Consider the following 11,467-nt stretch of genomic DNA (forward strand, 5'->3'; position numbering starts at 1 on the left):
GATACCCTGATTCAAACTTCAACGAAGATAAAGAAACTGAGGTATCTACTTAAGGTTATGCTCTGAGTCTTGGATTAGGAGTTGTATCCTGGAGGTCACACAAACAATCAGTTCCAGCAGATTCCACAACAGAGGCAAAATATGTGGAAACAGTTGAAGCAACAAAGGACATTGTGTGGCTAAGGAAAATTTTGTAGACAAAAGAAGTGCATTCAACTCCACTCATGATTAAAAACACTTTGTAATAAATTTGGCCAAGAACCCAAAGTTCCATGATCGAATGAAAACACATCAATACAAAATACCATCTGATTCGACAGCATGTTGAGGCCAAGACAATCCATCTACGCCATTGTTCCACAAATGAGTAGATTGCCGACATCTTCACCAAAGTGCTTGGAAGAGAAAAATTTGAAAGATTCAGAATGATTCTTGGACTCACCAACATCCCTTCAGATTAAGGGGGATAATGTTGACACCTAATTATTGGATTTGGTGAATATATGTAAAATAGTGTAAATAGAAAATAAGGAGAATAGGAATATGAAGAGACACTGGAAGGTGAAGCCCAAGAGTCTCTCCCTCCATGCATATATCTATGAGAAATCTTAATATAAAATCATAACTCAGATTGTAGAGTTACTTCGTGGTGTGACAAAATTTAAAAAATTATTTTGTGTCACGTGGCTTCCCACCCACCAATTTCCTAGAGATTTGAGATTATTCCAATTCTAATAAGTTCCTCCATAATAAACTCATTATTATTTGTAACATTCATTTTTATAGAAGAAAATTATGTTTAGCAAAATGGTCAATTTTATAATAAGTCAAAATAACAAACAAACAAATATCAAATGCAGATAAAAAAGTAGACAATATCTAGCCTAATCATTTAAAAAAAAAAATACATTCTGTGTAAAATTTATAAATAATAATAAAAAAATGACTTAAGCCTAAAATTTGAATGTACATTTAATTTTGCAATTCTAATTCTTCCCATTAAAAATGCATCCACATTTCTAATCACTCATGCTCGCGAAATGTTTGGACATTTATAAGCTTACATGTTATTAGGAAGGTTTAGACATTTTTAATCTTACATGCTATTATGAAGGTTTGACATTTCGTATTCCACTATGTTTAATTATTTTATGTTTAAAATTTTTTTATAAGAATTTTGCAAAACACTTTGTGGTTAAATGTTTTTTTTTTAATTAGTTTGAATACATAAATTGACTCAGGATGAGAGAAATTATTGTATTTTGATTATACAAAGTTTACGCATTAAATTTGAATTTGAGATTTAAATAAATCCTTACATAATTTGAAGCCAATTTCACTATAAAATGTTATAACTAGCTCTTCCTTCATTTAAAAACAAATTAAAAAAAAAACAATAATTATTATTCTATATTTTTCTTGTAAATTATCCATCGTTTTCTCCAAAACTATACCGATGTCACACGAATTCTATGTGAATTTAAAGTCATGCATATTTCTGTGGGTACATGGATTGAAACTGCGTAAACATTTCTGAACATGGGTAAAGATAGAATTGTGGGATGTTTGTTTGCGTAAAAGAAAATCAGAAAAAGAGAAGTGTGATGGTTGGTGTTTATTTTCCATTCTGACTTTACATTATTTTCTTTTCTGAATGTGTGGGCACCTTGGTTAACCAGGTTAAGTTAAAAAGCGTGGACATTTGTCATCATACATAAGATAGGATAAGGGATGGGACTTTAAGGATGTTGTTTTTAAAATTAAATATTGGGAAAATGTGATGGTTAATATTTATTTTTCTTTTACTTTATAGTTATTAGTTTCTGCTATAGTCACAATTCAAAGTAGAGTAATCAGAGTGGTGTTGTTAACATTAGTTTAACTTGCTTAAGCTGTTTATTATTTTGTGTTTATTATTTTGTGTTGTCGTTAAATGAGTAGAGCTTTTCACTTTATAGTCTCATTTGGCCTCTTCCCATGGTGGATCATATATTATATGCATTTTTCAATTGATAAATGTTCACGAGTGTAGATTAATGTTAACATTAATTCACAGTATTAAATGTTGTTATTTGGCACTGCTTAGTTTTTGTTTCGAAATATATATCTTCACCAGTTACACCACCACATGGATTTTTGAATGCGCTCTGTAGGGCTTTACAATTGTCACTGTCTTTTCCTTTGCGTTAACAGATTTCTTTTAGATAACAACTTAACACACAATTGTTGCAGAACGTTGTCACTTTGGTACACTTACCCAGTCGTTGTCTGTTATCACTAAAAAATAATGACCTATCCATTTCTAACTAGGTTGATTGAAATACACCATGTAGATTTAGTCTCAGAGTATCCACAATAGAAACCATATTTGTCAATATTTCAAATCCCAACAGGGATCTATCATCAAGACCAATCTAGTTTCCACTGTGGATACTCCGAGACTAAGCTCAAAAGAAATGAACCATAGATGCCTAAAATCCATGTAGATTTAATTTACCATAGTAGAATTACTTTCACTATGGAAAATAATTTAGTAAACCAATTTTATTAAATTATTTTCTGATTTAAATAAAAAAACCCCATGAGAATAATTAGATAACTCATTATTTATTTAATTTTCTTTAATAATAATTATTAAATAATTATTCCTTGTCACATTTGACAAAATCTCTTAGGAATATTTAAATAAATCACTATTTATTTAATTTTCCTTATTCCTATTATAAGAATAACTATTAAATTGCTATTTAATAATTATTTTGATTTCATATCATTCTTAATTTTTGCGAAATAATTAATAAATTATATTATTTGTTAATTATTTCTAAATAAAGATATTTAACCATTTTAACTATCTTTCCCCTCTCCAATAAATATAATAAAGTATTCCAAGTGGTTAGATCTAAATTTGATTAATATTATTTTATTATTCTCCATTTTTTAGATTAATTCAATAATTTGTTATAAATATGAGGGTTTTCATCCATTCTTCACTATGATCATAATTATCGTCAACATTATTGTCTTTTTTCCTTGAGCTCCCATTTGAGTTCTCCACATTTTGTCTGGGTTTTTCACATATTGAGAGAGAGAGAGAGAGAATTATTTTCTGTTATGCTCTTAACCTGCAAAATAATACCCAAATACAGAATATGCGAAGAAAAAGATACCCAGAACACAGAATAGCAATGATTTTATTATTCAGAGAGCAATGTTCACATGCCTCTTCGAGGGGGCAACCTCTAATAGAGCAGAGCTCGATTACAGAAATAAGACATAATGCTCCTCGCAAGGAGTCTCTATCCTTTATATATGACTCATACATGCAATACCACGGGCCAATACCGTGGGTTTTATTAATACCATCTATCTAATACTACGGCCCATTTGCAACTAACTGTGGTCCCGTCATTAATTGTGGGTTAACCACTTACAAATGTTAATATGGGCTTTATTGACTCTTGACTATGACGTGATCCCATGACATAAACAAGGGGGTTAGGGTGGGACCCTAACATGCCCTCCCCCTTAAGACTAGCCTTGTCCTCAAGGCTGAAGCTGCGGAAACTGCTGAAGAATGGTGGCTGGTTCCCAAGTTGCATCTTCCAGAGTGGTGTCTTTCCATTTGACGAGGACTTCCTTAATCATGCGGCCGCGTAGGTGCTTGTCTCGTGTATCTAGAACCTGTTCGGGTTGAAGCCAGATTGACCCTTCTTCGTCCAATTCAGGTAGACTGGTTTGAACTCGGCAATTGTTCCCAATCACTTTCTTGAGGCACGATACATGGAAAACTGGATGGATTTTTTCCGTAGGTGGCAAAGCCAACTTGTAAGCCACTTCTCCAATGCGCTGAATTACTTGGAATGGTCCGTAGAATTTTGGAGAGAGCTTTTGACAACCCTTGTCTTTGAGTGATGTTTGATTATATGGTTGCAGCCTTAAAAAGACCTGATCCCCTTCTTGAAATTGGCGCTCTGAGCGATGTTGGTCGGCCTGTTGCTTCATGCGGTTCTGAGCTTGATGAAGATTCTCTCTAAGATGGGCGAGCATGGTGGTGCGGTGTTGTAGGAGTTGATCCACTGCTTGTACTTTGGAGCACCCCTTGAGATAAGAAGTAGGGGAAGGCGGAAGTTGACCATAGACTGCTTCATAGGGAGTCATTTTGGTGGTGTCATGATATTTGGTGTTATACCACCATTCAGCCAGAGGTAACCACTGTACCCAAAGGTGTTGCTTTTCTGAAGTGAAACACCTAAGGTAGGTTTCTAGACATTTGTTGACAGCTTCGGTTTGACCATCTGTTTGCGGATGATATGAAGTACTGAGTTTGAGTTGAGTGCCTTGTATTCTGAAGAGTTCCTGCCAAAAATTACTAGTGAAGATCGGGTCGCGGTCGGACACAATAGAAGTGGGCATGCCATGCAATTTGAAGATCTGATCCATGAAAGATTGAGCAACCAAAGTTGGTGTAAACAGGTGGGGTAGTGCGCAGAAATGAGCATACTTCGACAGTCGGTCCACAACCACCATGATGACTGACTTGTTCCCTGAATTTGGAAGACCTGTAATGAAATCCATAGAAACCTCCGTCCAAATTGATGCCGGAATGGGCAATGGTTGTAATGAGCCTGGTGTGTTGACTGTTTCCCCTTTGTGGCGTTGACAGACATCACATTCTGCTACGAAAGTAAGGATGTCTTGTTTCATGCCTGTCCAAAAAATGATCTTCTGGTGCGAGCATACGTCTTCTGAAAGCCCGAATGTCCTGCAATGGGAGATGAGTGCAATTATGCCAAAATGCAACTTTTGAGGGTGGTTGTTGGTGATATTACAACTCTGTCCTTGTAGCGAAGAATATCATTCTGCCACGAGTAGCCCTTGCTGGAATTAGGATCTACCTGCAATTGAGAAATGAGTTGGGAGAGCCCGGGGTGTGAAAACCATTCCCTGCGAGCCTCTTCAATCCAGTCTGGAATGGGGAAGGAAATTGTGAGCAGAGTACTTTCCTCCTCAAATTGGCGAGATAATGCATCTGCTACACTGTTGTCTTTCCCTTTCTTGTAAATGATCTCATAATCATATCCCAGCATTTTGGCTAACCATTTATTTTGTTGTGGGGAGGATAGGCGTTGCTCCAAAAAATATTTAAGACTGTGATGATCTGTGCAGATTTGGAAACGTCGCCCCAATAAGTAAGGTCGCCAGGTCTCGACTGCATGTAAGATGGCCATCATTTCCTTCTCGTAGGTAGATTGGCCCAGATTCCTCCCACTGAGTTGTTGGCTTGTGAAGGCCAATGGTCGCCCTTCCTACATTAAGACCGCCCCAATACCTGTACCCGAAGCATCACATTCAATGACAAAGGATTTGGTGAAGTCAGGTAGTGTTAAGACTGGAGTGGAACACATGGCGTTTTTTAGAGCGGTAAATGCCTGTTGTGCTTCCTCGTTCCAGAAGAAGGAATTTTTCTTTAGGAGTTGAGTGAGGGGCTTCGCTATGCGGCCATAGTTGCGGACAAATTTACGATAATAGCCTGTGAGACCCAAAAAGCCTCTCAAGCTCTTCAAGGTCTTAGGTTGAGGCCATTCTTGCATTGCCTGGATCTTTTTGGGGTCCACCTTGACACCTTCACGCCCCACAATGTGGCCCAAATACTCAACTTCTTCCATGCCAAATGAACACTTAGACATCTTGACAAATAATTTATGCTTGCGGAGCAGTTGTAAGAGTAGATCTACATGTTGAAGATGTGCCGCCCAAGTGCCACTATAGATGAGGATGTCATCGAAGAAGACAAGGACACATTTTCTGAGATATGGTTTGAGAATGTGATTCATAAGGCTCTGAAAAGTAGAGGGGGCATTACAAAGACCAAATGGCATGACCAGAAACTCATAATGGCCTTCATGAGTTCTGAAAGCCGTCTTGGGAAGGTCTACTTCCTTCATGCGAATTTGGTGGTAGCCTGAGCGAAGATCCAACTTAGTGAAGAATTGAGCCCCATTGAGTTTGTCCAGCAAATCATCAACCACCGGGATGGGAAATTTATCTTTAACTGTCAACTTATTGAGGGCCCTGAAGTCGGGACACATCCGCCACTCCCCATCTTTCTTGAGGACCATGACCACTGGGGATGAATAAGGACTAATGCTGGGACGAATGACACCTGCTTCCAACAATTCCTTGATGATTTTTTCTATTTCATTCTTTTGGGTGAATGGATATCTGTATGGCCACACATTTGGGGGTTGGGCCCCTGGAACCAAGGTGATGCTATGATCATGTTCCCCTCGCGAAGGTGGAAGCTCATGAGGCTTGTCAAAGACCGTCCGATGGTTATTTAAAATCTATTGCATCTCGGGATGAATTGGTAGAGACAGGGTTTCTACTACCTAGATGGCATTAAATTGAGCGACCACTCCATGATGGCCCTTTTTTAACAATTTTTCCATCCTATGCGAGCTGATGATAGAGGGGGCTCCCACCTGGAGTCCAAGGAGGGTATGTGTGGAGTTGTTCTGCTTAAAACTCATATATAACTCCTGGAAATCCATTGTGATTGGCCCAAGAGTGCGAAGCCATTCAGCGCCTAGGACAATGTTGCAACCCCCCATGTGTATGGCAAACATGTGGGTTTTCAATTGAGAATCCCCCATTTGAAGTTTGACATTTTCACAGCGGCCTTCACATTTCATTGTGCCCCCATCTGCAATTTGGACGTGGAAGTTAGAGACTGCCCGTACAAAACAATGCACTGCTTCTGCGATTTTTTGATGGATGAAATTATGGGTACTTCCACTATCAATCAAGACGACTACTGGGCGATGTTTAAGAAAACCCCTGATTTTGAGAGTTTGAGGGGAAGAAATTCCTGCCAACGCATTTAGCGAAATAACTGGTTCGTCAGATACAATCTCCTTTTGGTTGTCTTCTTCGATCACCTCCGGTTCCTCAAGTGGTGGATCTTCCTCGGTGGAGCTGTAGTTAGTGGCATCTATTTGAAAAAACTTGGGCTCCTTGCATTTATGACCCGGGGAATATTTTTCATCACAGTAGTAACATAGTCCTTGCTTCCTTCTTTCGGCCATTTCCGCAGGTGACACCTTTTGAATCTTAAGTGTCTGAGTCGTGTTGGGAGCCTGTGGGGGACGACCTTTAGCAGGGAAATTGGGGCGGCTGTATTGGGCTGCTAATGCACGTTCCACCTTACGAGCTACCTGGCAAGCCTCTGTCCACGTGGGAGGGTGGTGGAGTAGAACTTGAGCTTTGATGGCTTCTTTAAGACCGCTGATAAAACATTCCGTGTAGAACTCATCTGTGAGACCCTTAGTGCGGAAGGCTAAGGCTTTAAAAGCGGTAATATATTCATCCACTGTACCCGTCTGTCGGAGCTTAGTGACACGCCCCAAAAAAGAGTCTTCCTGTTCAAAGCGATTTCGAAGAGCTTTGGTAAATTGGTCCCAATTCTGAAAAGGTCCATTGCAACGCTGATGCCATTCCCCCCATTGCCATCGTTCATTGTCCAAGTACATGGTCCCCACCATAAGCTTAGTCCAATCACCTAGGATATGATTCAATTTGAAATACTGCTCCATTTGTGCTAGCCATGAGGACGTGTGAGAACCGTCAAATTTAGGCATATCCAACTTGGGAGGTCGCTGACTGGGTGGTGGATGGGTGTTCCAGACGTGAGGAGAGTGTCTCGACTCACCCTCATGGTATTCATGGCCCTTATACGCCTCTTCATGGGCTAGTTCCTTGCCCTTCGAGAGTGCTTCCTGTACCTGGAGACTTAGTCCGTTAATCTCACGTTGGAGGGAGCTCATGTTTGCTTCAAGTTTGTCCAACCTTTCATTGGCCATCGCTTGAGCTCTAGTTTCTACCATACACCAACTTGATGAAAAAAACTGGGACCGCCTAAAATTTTTTTTACTAATAAATTGAATGGTACCACCTTGCTCAGCTCGTCGTCCTGATGCTGATGGGCTAGATCACCAATAAGCGCCTCGGAAGATCTCAGACTTTTTTTTTTTTTTGGAAAACTCCTAATGGAGTTTTACTCCTTCTTGATCAATACTGCAGTCGCCAAATCCTCAAAATGTCAATGCTGCCAAAAGTCCTGCGAAAAGTATACCCCGGTATAGGAACCCTTCACAACAACTCCGATCTGGTGGATCTGAGAGATCTGAATGGTGGAACAACTGCTGTTGCGGATCTGATGGAGCTGCGGGACTGATGTCTGCTGCTGCGGCACGTCTTTGCACACACGGATCTGGAATAGATGATGTGTGATCCCCCTATAGAAAAGGGAACTATGGTCTAGAGGAGTGTCAGGTGCTACAGATCGCAATATACATAAGGGTCTGACAGTAGTACTCGGCCCAATGTTTCAGGGCTCTAACTAAGGAGGATCGACTGTACCCTTAGCCGTACAACCTGACTACCCTATCGTATGGGCGAGTAATCTCTCCGAGTGCTGTTCTCGGTGTACTGTAGCCACAAGACGGCCGAAGGTTTATCTATGGCGAGGTTTCAAGGGAGCCTAGGGGGCTTCCTATATACCCAGAGGGTACGTGGAAGACAGTCCGTGCGCGGTTCTGTCTAATGCACTACTACTCGAAGGGGTACCCACAGGGGTTACAAGGGAGTCCAACAGATGTGATCACCTCTTGTATTTCCTGCGTGCATGCCTCCCCAAATCCGCAGGTTTATGCGCTTAACGACAGATCCCGTGGTTTAAAGACGTCGGAACACGTCTCTAGCCAAAAATTTTTTTGCTAAAAATTGGAGATCCCACGAGCGCTGGAAAGTGCTCTGATACCACTTGTTATGCTCTTAACCTGCAAAATAATACCCAAATACAGAATATGCGAAGAAAAAGATACCCAGAACACAGAATAGCAATGATTTTATTATTCAGAGAGCAATGTTCACATGCCTCTTCGAGGGGGCAACCTCCAATAGAGCAGAGCTCGATTACAGAAATAAGACACAATGATCCTCGCAGGGACTCTCTATCCTTTATATATGACTCATACATGCAATACCATAGGCCAATACTGTGGGTTTTATTAATACCATCTATCTAATACTACGGCCCATTTGCAACTAACTGTGGTCCCGTCATTAATTGCGGGTTAACCACTTACAAATATTAATATGGGCTTTATTGACTCTTGACTATGACGTGATCCCATGACATAAATAAGGGGGTTAGGGTGGGACCCTAACATTTTCTGAAGCATCAAGGACATCAAAGGATCCATCCCATTGAGGGGGACTTGTAGATCCATCTATAGATCTCCTTCATCAGGTGTTATTAATACAATATTTATTCATTCAATGTCTTTCCAATTGGGTTATTTTCAATGGGAGAATCATCTAGATCACTGAACCATCAAATGTACAAATCTCAATCATGCGATAAGGAGCTCATGTTAAGCACGTGAGAAAAAATCAAGTCAAAGGGAAATAATGAGTCCCTTTGCTTGATCTGATGTACCAAACAAATATGGAAGCTATAACTAAGGTACAATGCCCTCTAGACTACTCTTCTAGAATAAATGTGCTGAGATTGACAGAAGAGAACCTGTCAGAGTTAAGGAAACGATGAATCCTCAACAAAGGCACGAGGGAACATAGTAGAGTAACTGATGAACTAACACTAGGGATGATGATGGAAGGAAACAAGATGGGTGGTGAACTGATGACTTCCCTTGTCAAAGCACAATAAAAATGGATGACTGGGTAATGATTGACTTGATTCTAGAGGGGATGGTCAATGACTCAAACAAGGGGTTCAACAAAGATAGAGTAGTATATTTGGAGGCCATATATGGATAAAATGGGGTGGATGTGACATGGAGACGAATAAAACATTGTAACGTGCTTCAAGGGGACTCATAATAGACTCCATAAGTATAAGGGTGACACATCGTGGATGCTTTGAACATGGGTGAATCGATAATGCTGCTACATGGTGAAGGCCCGGAGGGGGCCATGAAACATGAGTAAATGATGGTTACTCATTATCGAAAATGACATCTGAGTCAACCAGTGCAAAGGTAAAGTGGTACCAGTGTACGGTTGGCTCAAATGAAGAAATTCAGTTTTAAGAGGTGGTAAAAGTGAGACCTCATGGAAAAAATGGCTTGTTGTTGAACCATCAAACTACCAAAAGGAAGGAGAGACCCATTATAGAAATCGGTTAGAACTTTCCAACAGTGATGACAATTCATCAAACGGAGCTAGGGTTTGGTTGGAATGGGCGATGGAAAATTAGGTCTTTTCCTATAAAAGGGATTTTTGCCTCCAAATCCAATGCATTTTCATACTGAGATGTAGGGAATTTGGAGAGGAGGAGAAGGCCCTAAATCTTGTGGAGATAATAACACATTAACCGATTGTTGGAATCCGGATCTGTGACTTTCAGATAGGTGGCCTTTCTTATGTTAAAGCATCGTTAATGCTTCTTAGAATGATGGTTCTAAGTGAAGAATCGAGGTAAGAGAGGAATACAGGAATGAAATACTAGAGAAAGACTAGGATCATCCCCACCCACCAATTCAAACATGGGGACTAGATGGCAAGTGTGGCATCACATAGAGTAGAATGTTTGAAGATGTGGTCTCAATGATCTACACTATGCAATGTGTGTATGGCTCATCGCAGAGGCTGGTAGGACAAACTATCCAAGGAATGAAAGGATAATTGGTTATACCTATATCGTTGGGGTCTAGGCTAAGATTTATGTTAATAAAGTGAGAAGCTGGATAAGGGGGAATCATGATGCCCCCAAGCATAGGATACTTCCCTCTAGCATATGTAATGGAGGGGACTTATTTGGTATGCAAAACTGGGAATGATGCCCCCTAGCAGGAAGATTTTGTGGAGCACCATTGTGTTCCAAGTGCTTGGAGAAGGGATCAAAGCATCTCAAACCAACTACCACAAGATCCTCCAAAGGATTATGAGGAGATGGGGGGGCATGTGTGCCCCTCATTTTGTATGTATAAATGGAGTATGATATGGAAATACTAGATGTATTTAGAGTGGTGGACTCCAAACACATTTTTATGATGTGGTTCGCCATTTGTTTATGGATGTCTTCTTGTGGGAAGAGTGAATAGATACATTTAGAGAAAGGAAATGGTGGATTACCAATCTCGTTTGGCACTGCATATGTGAATAAAATGAACTGAATTTTTGGGTTCGCATACATGGTGTCACTATACCAAAGAGGGGCTTCAAATATAATGAATTGATGCTCAGCTAGAAAACATGGGGGTTGAACAACAACGATGTCTAAGGGAATGGGTTGTTAAGTTAAGTTGAAGGGATGAGCAATTGGACTATCCCAAGAGTAATGTAAAGTGATATGAGACTCTATAGGTTCTTCTAAATGGGGAAGAATAATGGTACTAGATTTGACACTACTAGATACACTAAGAGGTTTGGGGAGAACTGC

This window comes from Pinus tabuliformis, chromosome 1_1 (genome assembly GCF_031772625.1).
Source record: "Pinus tabuliformis cultivar Carrire ecotype Pingquan chromosome 1_1, CPIR1, whole genome shotgun sequence".
Taxonomy (NCBI): domain Eukaryota; kingdom Viridiplantae; phylum Streptophyta; class Pinopsida; order Pinales; family Pinaceae; genus Pinus; species Pinus tabuliformis.